Source organism: Vipera ursinii (assembly GCF_947247035.1).
Source record: "Vipera ursinii genome assembly, chromosome: 3".
Classification (NCBI taxonomy): Eukaryota; Metazoa; Chordata; class Lepidosauria; order Squamata; family Viperidae; genus Vipera; species Vipera ursinii.
In genome coordinates, this window is record NC_139516.1 from 79895288 (window position 1) to 79910615 (window position 15328).

The following is a 15328-nucleotide window of genomic DNA, read 5'->3' on the forward strand; positions in this document are numbered from 1 at the left end:
TGTATGCAACTTTTTAAAGTACAGTGAATGATCCACTCTTGATGGTTGACCTCCAGTAATATGACACATTATTTGTTTTAGTGATGAAGCCACGCTTGGAAAGTGACTGCTTTGTAATAATAGAGGATGCCTCAAGTGAAACATCAAGAATGCAGCTGGTATTCTGAATGGCTAAAAATCTTGATCCACCATAGAAATATTCACTAGCTTAATTTCTACTGATGACATGTAGACCCATATACATATTTGAACAGCTAATGACTGCATTTAAATCTAATCTGGGCACAGAGGAAAGACACAGATGGATTGATTCAAACCATAAATTACTTATGTGGCTTGACCTTGAAAGCATCAGACTAAAATTCAAAGATATTTGTTTATAAATAGCAGCCTATGGAGGCACACCAGGTGGCCCTCCTTGCATCTAACTATCATATAATCTCTTATAAAGGTAAAGACCAAAGCCATCATAAAAACAAGGCAGATGTTAAATCAGTCTGTCAGACTGCTAAACTTCACACTTCTGGCATTGTAACAGCTTGAAGCTTTTGTAATGGACTCTCACTCTCAGCCATCCAAGACCTTTATTGACATGGGAGGCACGTTATAGAGCCCTCTCTCTCTGAATGTGTGTTACACAGCTATATAACAGGGCTAATGAGTGACCCCCAGTTTCAATATCAGAAATGGCAAAATGATATCTGAAGATAGCCAAAACTTTGGGCTTTGGCCCAATTCTATCAGAAGCAATAAACCCCCCAAAAGACCCCTAAAATCTACGTACCCCACCCAAACTCTAAAAGACATGATCTTTGGGGACATAATAGGATTAACCCACCAATACCAAAAGGGCACACTCAGGCTCAGGTCAAAGTACATGACACAGGAAATACAAAGCCTCAAAGAGGAACAGGAAACAAACTCAAAAGCCCAAGAAGGCATAAAAACACACACTTCCAACAACGTGGTCAGCTTTCCCAGAGCCATGCTTCTGTCTGGCTTTGCTCTTCAATAAACCACAAACTTCTTTCTAAAGCAGTCTCCATTTTGTTTATTCCCAGCTTGGACTGGACCCTGATGAAGATTTTTCTTTCAACAGTATTATACAGAGCAGAGTTGTCTATTTCTTTGCCCTTAATATTGGGAACTATTCTTGTTGCTCCAAGTTTTGTAACCAAAATCACTCTCAACTTTGAATGTGGCAATGCTTAAAGTAAGAGTTTATGACCTACAGACTGATAATCAGTTATTGGCTACAGACTTACTGTAGTTCTTACCCTCTGCCCTATTATTGCTTTTATTGTCTGAGGACTATTTGCTACGTTTGAAGGATGCTATAGAGCAGACATGTCAAACTGGCGACATCACTTGATGTCGCGCAACGTATTGGAGCCTTTTCGCCATTGCCGGCAATGGGGTGGGCACAGCTTCTGGATGATGCGTCCGGCCCGCGGGCTGGCAGTTTGACACCCCTGCTATAGAGGAAGCTCTCAGAAAGAGAAATATAGTATAGTATACATATTGTATACTGTACACACCTACATTTATATATTATAAAGTTTAGTTTAAGAGAAGGTGGACTGTATATACAATTCTGATAGACTGTATATATCCCTTATTTCAACATTACTGAATGCTGGGACCTGGATAGAGTTAATGCAGGTATTCCTCAACTTACTTCCCCACATGACCCCGGGACACTGCAACCATCATAAATATGAGTCAGTTGCCAAGCATCTGAATTTTGATCATGGGAACATGGGAATGCTGCAAAGGTTGTAAGTGTGAAAAACAGTTATAAGTCACTTTTTTCAATGCCATTCTAACTTTGAACGGTCACTAAACAAATTATTAAGTTGACTATGTGTAATATATCATAGTCATCCGGGCCTGATGAATCCCTGTAAGGATTTATTTATTTATTTATTTTAATTCCATTTATATCCCGCCCTTCTCCAAAGACTCAGGGCGGCTTACAAGCTTAGCAGTAGCCTTCATTCTATGTATATGCCTGCTTATTAGGGCTTTCACACACACGTACTAGACACGTACTGCTTTCTGGTGGTCAACGTGTCTGAAGACACCATATGGGATACATACCTATTTCATTGAATCCTAGTTCTGCGTTGTATTCATCTGGCCCATCTGCTTGAATTACCCTCTGTGTCTAGACAGCTGATGTCAATGAAAGATCTTATTCCCAGTACTGGCCATTAAATAGCTTTCCCTCCTAAATTGGCCATGAAATGTGGATAGACAAATAGGTTCATGTGTGTTGGAAATATGTGTAAATCTGTGTTAAGTTCCAATTCTTTATATTCAAGAACTCCTTATTTTACAAATCTATCCCCATTTTCCTGAGTAAGTATTTCACAGCTTCTTTAGCTGCTGACCGAACTTAAGGATTCAAGGGAAAAGTGAAGCTGAGTCTGCAGACATGACATTTGCCCAGTTCTGGATTTTAAAATGGTCAGAATTCAGCAGGTTAGGCCTAATTTCACGACAACCCTAGTCATTTTGAAATTATAACCTGTATAACCTGTTGACACATGACACATAGTGCACAATCTGTTGGGTTGAAATTAGGGTGGATTGCTGTTGTTACACTTGAGCTTGCAACTTGCAACTTTCCATAAATATTTATATAATAGTATACAATATAGCTGGTTAGAAAGAAAAACCCTAGTAGGCTAGGTATTAGCCAAGGTCACATAGAATAACACAAGCAGCAATAGACATATTTTTTACACTGTTCATATTAATTTCAGTTCCTTGAATTTAAGAGCAGGTAAGAGTATTTAATAATTGCAATATATTGGTGCTATTGTTTAAATGTCCCCTTTAAAAGAGAAGGTAGAATTAATATTAAAGGTGGGATTTATTTCAGAAATGAATGGATCTTGTATGAGAACTATATTGTGGCAATTAAATGCTGAATAAGGACAGGGAAATTTGTGCTCCATGCCATCTTCAGCCATGAAAGCTTATTGTGTAATTCTCAGCCCATTCTGTCTCAAAGCTTGTAGGGAAAAACTGGAGGGGAAAGAGCTGTGTACATTCCTTGAAATCCTGGAGGAAAGAGAGAGTGGAAATTTGAGAAATTAGCTTTTGAAAAAAAAACAAAGTGAAAGAGAATTTCTGGCATTGATAAACGCTTCCTATATATTTACTCATCAGAGAGTACTAAAGATCATACTCCACCTTCACTAAACCTGTGCAACTTGCCAGCAGTGACACACATTATTATATAATTGAATGTCATGATAATGTATGCATTTAGATACATTTGAAATTTTGGTAACATATGGTAAGTGTTCTTATAAAATGGCTGCCATTAACAGATGCTTCCAGGTACCGGTATTAAAAATCATCTATTTGTTAGAAAGCAAAGTGCTAAGATGAATTTGTGCCAACCCTTTTTACTAATTCTGTTTTTATTTTTATTTTTTATAATGTGGACACACTTCCAATCAAAGCAGTGTGAATCCTTAAGTGTTGTTGAACTGCAGCCAATAACCCCAGCCAGTATAGCCTGTGATGGGGAGCTTAATATTTGAAGGGCCATATTTACAATAATGTTAAGTTTGCTAATGTCGCTTAATGGCAGTTACTAACGCTTTCTATCATTTCTTCATGGTGTTGTTTCACCAGTAGATGGCATCATCTATTTCCTAAAAATAATGTAGAACTATTATTTGCATTTATTGCTTACCAAAAGTACCAGTATTGTGGAATGTTTTCTGCAGTCTTCAAGGCATAATAAACACGTCTTTACTCATTTGTATGCAGAAGAGCTGTAACCGGGTCACAGAACAATGTCCACTATGTTATGCTGTTTAACTGCAGCAACAAATGTATATTGGTTATCAACAACTGGATGTGTGATATAGTATGTCCAGTAAAATCTAAATAGAGTGCAGTTTCACAACTCATAAGTTGCAAAATTATCCAGAATTTTATTACCATACAACCAAATCAGAAGTAGACAAGGTTTAGTCCTCCAGTTTTTTGGTCTTCAACTCTCATCAATCTCCTCCAGCCAACCCACTTTTAAGGGCTTAAGAGAGCACTGATTTCCTCTCCCAGATCTCAATTATTCGTCCTGTGAATCTACAGGCATTTTTAAAGAAAAGCCAATCATACATCTCTGACAGGTTTAATGCGCTGGATGTAATGTTTATGAACATATTTTGAAAAAGATAGATTGAGGAAAAAATGCATTTTATTGACCCATTTTTTCTATGTCAACTTTTGATCACAAGTGCATTATTGATCCTAAGTATTTTAAAATGAAAACAGTCACACACAAATAGGGCAAAATTACACTGAGCCATTCTAAACTGTAATACAAAAAGATAGAGATTAAGAGGACTTTACAAGGACTTTACTTTTCAAAATAAACCATTCACATGATGTGATGGACTACTGAGAGCAAACATCAAAGTCACCATCAAATTGTATTATTTTCCTAGCACAGAACTTGATCCTTGGTCACTTTACCCATTTCATTGGAATTGTGGGTGGGATTGCTAGAAAAGACAATAAACGCAGAAAGCACGATGAGCAACTACCTATGTAGGTTGAGCCAAAATAGATGCTACATAAGAAAACAAATGAACATTTTGACCATGTGTAAACGATATCAGTTTTATTTGGTACATGTAGTTCTCAACTTACTATCACCACAATTGGGAGCAAAATTTCCATCATAAGTCAATGCATTCATAAAGTGAGATGGCACGTATCCCCTCTGACTTACATTGGCAATCCTGGCACTCCCTGTTCTGATCATTAACCAAGAATCATGGTTTATTAATTGAGTATCCACCCCAATCCACCATTTTGGGCTTGATTCCCCCCCCAAGCCTGTATATGAATGCACCCTAAAAGCTTTTTATGGTAAAAGGCAAAGTTTTTAAATGTTGTCCAAGCCATTCTGAAGTTTGGCAAATGTGTTTTGCATGGATATTATTATTACGGGCATACAGCTGTGAGAGCTGTTATAACAGTTTCAAGTAGACTGGTGGTATCAAATGGAAATGGAAATCTTTATTATGGGACCAACGGCAAGACCAATCATTTACCCAGAAGGAGCCAAACAAAAACCAAAATGACACCAACTAGTAAATAGCTTTCTTTCTTGTCCCCACTTTGCCTGTTCAAAAGCTGCTAACCGTTGTTCTTCAGGAAATCTCACTCCTTTACTCTAAAGGAAAAAAAAAGAACTGCAGAAAGTCCTGCTTTGTTTCACAAGCAGTTTTCTTTTTAACACACTAAGTGTGAAGTTTTAGTGTTATGTTGGCAATCCTGGCTCAGTATGAAACAGCTTTTTCAATTTAGCTTAGAACCTGAAAAAAAGAATTGAAATTAAGAAGAGTTATTATCTCCCCTTTCCTGTCATCCCCAGTATGGAGATGATCTGCTATTGGCTCTGTTAACATTCTTAACCCATTTCTGAGGAATATTATTTTTAACCCTAAGATTTAGCAAAATTCTCTATAAGAATAAAGGCAATAGAGCTCCTTACACACACAACCCAAAGGTGCTTTCTTTCAAAAGGCAAATGGACTCTCATGTTTTGCTAGAAGACATAGAGTAGACATACACCCCATTAAGTAAATCCTTCCACTGGAGGGGGGGGACTGCATAAAGTGTTAGTGTATGGAGTATTGGATAACAGGATCAAATTACAGGGAGTGCAGAATTATTAGGCAAATGAGTATTTTGACCACATCATCCTCTTTATGCATGTTGTCTTACTCCAAGCTGTATAGGCTCGAAAGCCTACTACCAATTAAGCATATTAGGTGATGTGCATCTCTGTAATGAGAAGGGGTGTGGTCTAATGACATCAACACCCTGTATCAGGTGTGCATAATTATTAGGCAACTTCCTTTCCTTTGGCAAAATGGGTCAAAAGAAGGACTTGACAGGCTCAGAAAAGTCAAAAATAGTGAGATATCTTGCAGAGGGATGCAGCACTCTTAAAATTGCAAAGCTTCTGAAGCGTGATCATCGAACAATCAAGCGTTTCATTCAAAATAGTCAACAGGGTCGCAAGAAGCGTGTGGAGAAACCAAGGCGCAAAATAACTGCCCATGAACTGAGAAAAGTCAAGCGTGCAGCTGCCAAGATGCCACTTGCCACCAGTTTGGCCATATTTCAGAGCTGCAACATCACTGGAGTGACCAAAAGCACAAGGTGTGCAATACTCAGAGACATGGCCAAGGTAAGAAAGGCTGAAAGACGACCACCACTGAACAAGACACACAAGCTGAAACGTCAAGACTGGGCCAAGAAATATCTCAAGACTGATTTTTCTAAGGTTTTATGGACTGATGAAATGAGAGTGAGTCTTGATGGGCCAGATGGATGGGCCCGTGGCTGGATTGGTAAAGGGCAGAGAGCTCCAGTCCGACTCAGACGCCAGCAAGGTGGAGGTGGAGTACTGGTTTGGGCTGGTATCATCAAAGATGAGCTTGTGGGGCCTTTTCGGGTTGAGGATGGAGTCAAGCTCAACTCCCAGTCCTACTGCCAGTTTCTGGAAGACACCTTCTTCAAGCAGTGGTACAGGAAGAAGTCTGCATCCTTCAAGAAAAACATGATTTTCATGCAGGACAATGCTCCATCACACGCGTCCAAGTACTCCACAGCGTGGCTAGCAAGAAAGGGTATAAAAGAAGGAAATCTAATGACATGGCCTCCTTGTTCACCTGATCTGAACCCCATTGAGAACCTGTGGTCCATCATCAAATGTGAGATTTACAAGGAGGGAAAACAGTACACCTCTCTGAACAGTGTCTGGGAGGCTGTGGTTGCTGCTGCACGCAATGTTGATGGTGAACAGATCAAAACACTGACAGAATCCATGGATGGCAGGCTTTTGAGTGTCCTTGCAAAGAAAGGTGGCTATATTGGTCACTGATTTGTTTTTGTTATGTTTTTGAATGTCAGAAATGTATATTTGTGAATGTTGAGATGTTATATTGGTTTCACTGGTAAAAATAAATAATTGAAATGGGTATATATTTGTTTTTTGTTAAGTTGCCTAATAATTATGCACAGTAATAGTCACCTGCACACACAGATATCCCCCTAAAATAGCTATAACTAAAAACAAACTAAAAACTACTTCCAAAAATATTCAGCTTTGATATTAATGAGTTTTTTGGGTTCATTGAGAACATGGTTGTTGTTCAATAATAAAATTAATCCTCAAAAATACAACTTGCCTAATAATTCTGCACTCCCTGTATGTACACTTGCAGAGAGGCTGGGTTTTAGGAATGAAGCATCATAAAATTAGGCCCTCTGTGACTAATTCAGTTTATGTAATATAAACATCAAGGAGGCTTTTTGTGTTAAAGACAATCAGTAACTTGAGAAGACAACAAAAGTGAGTATGAAGGCACATCAGTTTTGGGGGTGTTAGAATTACATATCTGGTTAGTAATGGTGGGGTTCATTTCTCTCTCTTTTTGTTCCCTGTTAAAATTGAAGATCAGGAGGAAAGAGAAATCCTGCCAGGCCCTAACATCTTGCTTCCAAATAAGTGGAAATCTGTAAAGGGTTACCCTACTTTCAATTCTTTTAGCACAAATCTGAAGGCAGATGTTTGGAAGATGATCCTTCTTTGTTTTGATCTGTTGTTGACCTCTCAGTTTACTCAGGGCAATGTATGTTCCGGTCTGCAAAGGATTTAACTTGAACCTACTCTCAACGGAATGTTGTTTCAAGCAGTGGTGGGATTCACGTATGTGAACAACCGGTTCTCTGTGTGGGTGCGGCTTCCAGAAGTCCATTCTGGCCTTGGGCAACAAAAAATTAGCTACCGGTTCTGTCGAAGTGGTGCGAACTGGCTGAATCCCACCACTGGTTTCAAGGCTAGATTCCAGTTCTCAAAGCGAGAGTACAGGTAGTCCTTGACTTATGATTCCAATTGAGGTCAGAATTTCCACCGCTAAGCAAAGCGTTGTGCCCCCATTTTATGACCTTTTTTGTCCATGGATGTTAAGCGAGTCATTGCAGTTAAGTGAAACGTGCGTTCACTAAACAAATCCAGCTTCCCCTATTGACTTTGCTTGTCAGAAGTTGGTTGGGAAGCAACTAGCAAATACATGACCTGGGATGCTGCAACCATCATAAATATATGTTGGCTGCAAAGTGTCCAAATTGTAATAATGTAACCCGGGGATACTGCAATGGGCATAAATGTAAAGACTAGTTGTGGGTCACTTTTTTCAGTAATGTTGTAACTTCAAACAGTGGCTAAACAAATGGTTGTAAGTCAAAAACTACTTGTAAGGTTGTGGACCATGTATGGAAAACCTTCCTTTACTATTAAGTATCTACCGTATTTCTCCCAAAATAAGACCAGGTCTTAAATTAATTTTTGCTCCAAAAGATGCATTATTTTCTGGTTAGGTCTTATTTTCAGGGAAATACAGTACTAAATGCACCCATCTGGATGACAATCTTAACTGGGGCTTATTTTTGGGGTGGGGCTTATATTATGAGCATCCTGAAAAATTATGCTAGGGCTATTTTCCGGTTGGGTCTTATTTTCGGGGAAACACGGTAACACATGCTGGCATATTGAGACATTTTTACATGACAGATTTCAGCTGCAATACAACTCAATCCTTGGCCCCATTCTTAATTCAGCTGCATTCTTTTACCTTGGTTGGTGCAAACATGGGAAACATCCGTGTTGAATTTGGACTGCTAAAGATCAGATTCAAATATCCATGCATAATTTAGTCATATTGGCTGAGGCCAGGGAATGCTGAAGTTTAACATTCAAACCTTGCTGGCTTCAGGCCAGTTCAGTGAGAGGGCTTTTTGTTATTTTTGTTCCTCCCTTAATTCCCCCCCCCCATGTAAACCAACAAAGTGAAATATCCACCTGTGGCATGCGTATCTCCCTAAATTGGAGGGGACATCCGAGACTCTTTTTTTTAATGTAAATTTTATTGGTTTTTATAAGGGTGGGGAGGAAAATGAAGGGATAGGGTGTGGGGTTGAGATAGCGGGAAAGATGGGGTTTCCCCCAATCACATTCAATATTAGCAAATAGCATATTGTTTGGGTTGATATATATCAATAGAAGTAGACAGTAAGAATAATGATTGATAACAGTAATAGATATAGCAAATTATAGTAAACAATGTTAAATTTTCAATCTATAATATTTTCCTTAGTAAAACAAGGTCAAAAATAAGTATCACATTCCTTTCTCTCTAATTCGTTTGTCTAGCCATTGATAAAATTTATTCCAGGTTCTATAGTAGACTAAATGCTCTTTTTCTTTCATCTGTAAAGTTAATTTATCCATTTCTGCACAGTCTAGTATTTTCTTAATTAGCATTTCTTCAGTTGGTAAACTCTCATTTTTCCAATATTGGGGATACATAATTCTCGCTGCTGTTAATACATGTAATATTAAATGCCCAGTCTCTTTATCATAATTGGGATCTATCATTCCTAACAAGAACAATTCTGGTTTAAATTCTATTTGTTTTTTAACCATCTTCTCCAACCATAAATGTATCTTAAGCCAGAACCTTTTAAGGACATCTGAGACTCTTAATCCGTCCCTGAATCTTGATCCACAAAGTGCTTCTAACATCAGAGCTTTGAAAGAAAGATCAGCTTCAACTGATAGTTTAACTTTAAACAATATATATATATATATAGTATTCTTCTTGGGTGTTCAGAATGACTATTCACTGAAACCATATTTTAATAATTAAATCTTGGGCCAATCACATGAGTAATGCTGTAAGTAAATACATTCCGGATAAGTCAGTTCAAACAGGCTGAGATCATTGGCTTAGAATAAGTATAACATCCCACACAAGTCCTCTAGTAATCTGATTTATACTCTAAAATCACTGAGATGCCAGAATTTAATTCCAATCATTAAGTATAAAATAAAACAGAAACACAAAACTGGCATTCCTTTCAACACACTGGAGCTCTTGGAGTGTTAGTTGAAACCCTAATTCTGAGTGGGACTTTATCGTCACAATTAAATTTTGTATTTGTTGTCTTGGTATACTCAGGACGTTTTGAGTTTTTAACATTATTGTATCAATGCAAGCTGACATCAGTGAGTAGACCTAATCGAGAAACCTAAGGACAGATTTTCTAAATGGAAGTTTTAATATCACATTTTATATCCCATATTATATATATTTTTTGCAAAGCATAACCAGCTTGGCCCTCCCACCAGCTGAAAAAGTTCCTTGCAGAAAGCTGAAATGTTATCCCCAGAATGATGTTGATGATTGATACAATCTGAAGACACAATCTGCTATCTAGATCATCTCAAGGCTAAGTTTAGCATGATGTTAAAATTATATCGAGTGCGTTTAAGTCAAGGACATACAAACTTGCCGACTTTAAGATTTGTGGATTTCAATTCTCAGAAGCTGGCTAGGGAATCCTGAGAGTTGAAGTCCACAAGTCCTAAAGTCGCCAAGGTTGAATACCCCTGGTTTAAGTTTAAGAGCAAATTAAAGACAATATGAATAATGAGACTAAGGTTTTCATCCGGATTTCAGATATGGAGTTCAATTTATCCATCCTGCATGCCCATCCAGAATATCTTCTCCCCAATCAACTACTGGCATAACATCCAACAGGGATATCTTCTGAAACTAGTTAGAATGGTAATGAAAAAATTATCTCTGGCTGTGATTTTTGAAAAAACTCAGCTCTGTCCAGGAAAGGGTTACATTAATTCTCTCCCCACTCAGTTTTGACTGATTTCTTGGCCTGCACCTGTTTCCCCCTCCAATTTTGATATGGTCATTCTCATATGTAATTTAACTCTCCTCTCCCACCTAATGAGAGGTCAAATCTGATTAGCAGGATATTAGCTCCTTTATCTCAGCATACCTTTTCCAGATGTCTCCCCCCTCCCTTTTACACATCACTTTATCTTTCCTTGAGTTGTGTCTGCCAATCGCTTCAATTTCTACTGCCTGAAACAGCCACCGAATTCAGATCTCCAAAATTCTTGTAACGTGGTGAACAATAGGAGCAAGGTAATGATCATTTCGTTGGCCCCACTGTTGGACAATGCAATAGTCGGTGCTCATTAATGTGGGGTGTCTGCCAATTGCTTCAATTTCTACTGCCTGAAACAGCGACCGAATTCAGATCTCCAAAATTCTTGTAACGTGGTGAACAATAGGAGCAAGGTAATGATCATTTCGTTGGCCCCACTGCTGGACAATGCAATAGTCGGTGCTCATTAATGTGGGGTGCAGAAAATGAGAGGAAGCCTATTGATGTTGCTTTTCTATATGTAGCCATGAATATTGTCTAGTTTGATAAGACTTGTGTGCCATGAAGAAAATGCATATGCTCTTATAAACATGTAAGCAATACAATCCTCAATTTATGACAATTGAGCCCAAAATTTGTTACTCAGCAAGACAGATGATAAGTGAGTTGTGCCCCATTTTACAACCCCTTTTGCCATGACTGTTAAGCAAATCACTGAAATTAAGTGAATCATGCAGTTGTTAAGCAAATCTGGGTCCTCCTCCCTCCCCCCAGCCAAATGACTTTGCTTGTCAGAAATTCCCTAAGAAGATTGCAAATGACAATCTCAGGACCCTGGGATGCTGCAACCATCCTAAATGATGGTTGTGAAGCACCCCAAGTTTCTTCATATGACTTTGGGGATGCTGCAGTGTTCATCAGTGTGAAAACTGGTTGTGTCACATTTTTCAGTGCCATTTTAAGTGGTCATTAAATAAATGATCATAAGGGGACTGGAGGCTAAAACATATAAGGAACGGTTGCTGGAATTGGGTATGTCTAGTTTAGTGAAGGAAGGGACGCGGTGGCTCAGTGGGTTAGGACGCTGAGCTTGTCGATCAGAAGGTCGGCAGTTTGGTGTGTTGAATCCCGAGTGCCACGTAGCAGAGTGAGCGCCTGTTACTCGTCCCAGCTTCTGCCAACCTAGCAGTTTGAAAGCACGTAAAAAATGCAAGTAGAAAAATAGGGACCACTCTGGTGGGAAGGTAACAGCATTCCGTGCGCCTTTGGCATCTAGTCATGCCGGTCACATGACCATGGAGACCTCCTCGGACAAGCGCTGGCTCTTCGGCTTTGAAACGGAGATGAGCACCGGCCCCTAGAGTCGGAAACGACTAGCATGCATGTGTGGGGGAACCTTTACCTTTACCTTTAGTTTAGTGAGAAGGACGAGGGGTGACATGATAGCAGTGTTCCAATATCTCAGGGGTTGCCACAAAGAAGAGGGAGCCATGCTATTTTCCAAAGCGCCTGAAGGCAGGACAAGAAGCAGTGGATGGGAATTAATCAAGGAGAGAAGCAAACTAGAACTAAGGAGAAATTTTCTAAGTTAGAACAATTAATCAGAGGAACAACCTGCCTCCAGAAGTGGTGAATGCTCCAACACTGGAAGTTTTTAAGAAGAGACTGGACAGCCATTTGTCTGAAATGGTATAGGCTTTCCTGCCTGAGCAGAGGGTTGGACTAGATGAACTCCAAGGTCCCTTCCAACATTATTGTTGTTATTATTATTCACTACCTGTACGTGGAATGGTAAGCTAGGTCAAATTAAACGTTGTTATACGCAGTTGAAGCAAAAGGGATTTGCATCTGAATCAGAAATCCATGGCCATGGCTATATAGCACAGATGGGTTGGATGAGAGCAAGCAGCCAGATGTTGGACATTTCCAGGAAGACCAAGGCTTAATTTTACATCTCCCCATTATGGATCCGAATAGCCTTTTGACAATATTCCTAAGACATCAGTAAAGATGCAGTCTGTTTATCTTTCAGTTAACACTGTAAGTTAATTTAGGTATATGAAAAGCCTGGCGCTTATCAGGAGTAAATGCACCTGGAAATTGAATTAATGTCTTGGCTCTTTATGTTGTCTGTTTTTCTGGAGCTGAAAACATTTTCCTGCCTTCTAGTCAAGTCAGAAGAATACCAGTAGGATGCTAAACTTATATATATAAGGCGCACCAATGGGATCCCCTCTATCACCAGTTATCGCCAACCTTTTCATGGAAGAATTTGAAACTAACGCTCTGGAAAAGACTACAAACAAACCAAAACTGTGGCTCAGATATGTGGATGACACCTTCGTGATCTGGCCCCACGGAAGAAAGGAGCTAGAAAACTTCCTAACACACCTGAACAGCCTACATCCCAAAATAAAATTCACCATGGAGATTGAAACAAACAACCAGTTACCTTTCCTGGATGTACTTATATACAAAAAACAAAACGGCACCCTAGGACACACAGTCTACCGAAAGAAAACGCACACCAACCGTTACCTCAATGCGCAATCACATCATCACCCAGCACAAATAAATTCAGTAGCCAAAACACTAATAACAAGAACCAGACGCCTTGCAGATAAAACACATATACAAACAGAACTACACACCCTGACAGACATATTGACAGCAAACAAGTTCCAAAAAAACAAAATCACCAATATGATTCAGCAGGGGACTCCGAAACAGAAAAACATCCAAGAAGAAGAACAGAACAACGGACGAGCCATCTTGCCCTACATAAAAGGAACAACCGACAAAATCAGTAAAGTACTACGCAAACATAACATCAAAACCGCATTTAACACTGACAGAAAGATATCAACCATCCTGAGAAATCCCAAAGACAAAATAGAACTGGAAAACCAGGGCATATACCAAATCCCATGCGCCTCCTGTCCAGCAACATACATCGGACAGACTAACAGAAGAATAGAGGTACGTGTAGAAGAACATAAGAACTCAGTACAGAAGAAAGATCACACATCTTCACTAGTACAACACATAAACACTACGGGACACAACATCAATTTTGAAGGTACAAAAACAATCGCCAAAATAGAACATCTCAATAGCAGAATAATCAGAGAAGCCATTGAAATAGAAAAACACCCAGACAGTATGAACAAGCGAGACGACACCTCCCGCCTACATGACATTTGGAAACCAGCATTGATAGAGAAACGAATTTCAGCAAACAAGGATTTAAAAAACCAACAAACAACCCCAAATGCCACCAGCCCCAGCAAGACTCATCCACACCCAGAACAAAAACTCCCCCACACAGAAGACAGAACAAGTCAAGCAAAAGTGCCATCACCCAAGCAGAAGAACGCACACACGAACCTGACTGACCCATACCAGAGATACATAGCAGGTCCTCGAACTCGGAGCCAAACCAAAGCTCTGGAGGCCACTACACAGCCCACTCCTCAGGACACCAAATCACAACACTCAGGATATTACAACACAACAAAAAACCCCACCCATTCAGAACACACCCCACCCAATCAGAAGACAGCCACGCCTCCAACCAATCAGAAGACAACCACGCATCCACCCAATCAGAAGACAGCCACGCCTCCACTCAATCAGAAGACAACCACGCCTCCACCCAATCGGAGGACACCCCCACCCAATCAGAAAGCAGCCACGCCTCCACCCAGTCAGAACACAGCCCCACCGGCAGTTGGAAGGAAAGGAACAGCCAGACCACGCATTGCTCCTGGAAGCAGCAGGAGGAACACTCCGGCCTGATGATGACGGATGGGATTTCGTCGAAACGTCGCCACAACTTTCTGAAGATGAAAGGAACGCGGGAAGAAACCCGAGACTCTAGATCTACATATATATATATATATATATATATATATATATATATATATATATATATATATATATATATATACCAAAAACACACCATACAAAGACAGTAAGATGTCAATCAAACAATAAAATTCCCCAAATATTCACAACCTCAAAAACATACTCCTATTGAGGCAACTTGGGAATGACTTTGAGATGCGTCATTGGACTTTTTAGTTATATTGTGCTTTTCTGTGATTGTATTTTAGTTGTTTTGAATAGAAAACCCCAAATACCCTACAAGTTAAATTGGCATTTCTCGCTCTCCCATGGTTTGGGTGCGTTTTATAGCAGCCAAATATTCTGCAGAAAAAAGTGAAAACACTTTAACTAATGTTATACATTTTAATTGAAACTTTGCTAAGTTTTGAAGTATAAGTTTTTTTAAATTAAATATCAATGGTCAGTTATATCTGCATAATACATTTATTTATTTTTTGCCGGGGGGGGAGAATCTTAAACAATATGCAATTTCCATTGCTTAGCACGTAGGAAATTTCTGTTCTACTGATTTATGTCCTTTGAGTATTTTCCATTATAATCCAATTTAGGAAACTGGATTACGAGTCCTAATTGTATTGCTTAGGCTGTTTCTTTGGCGTTAAACATGTTTTCCTTGTTTCTTGCT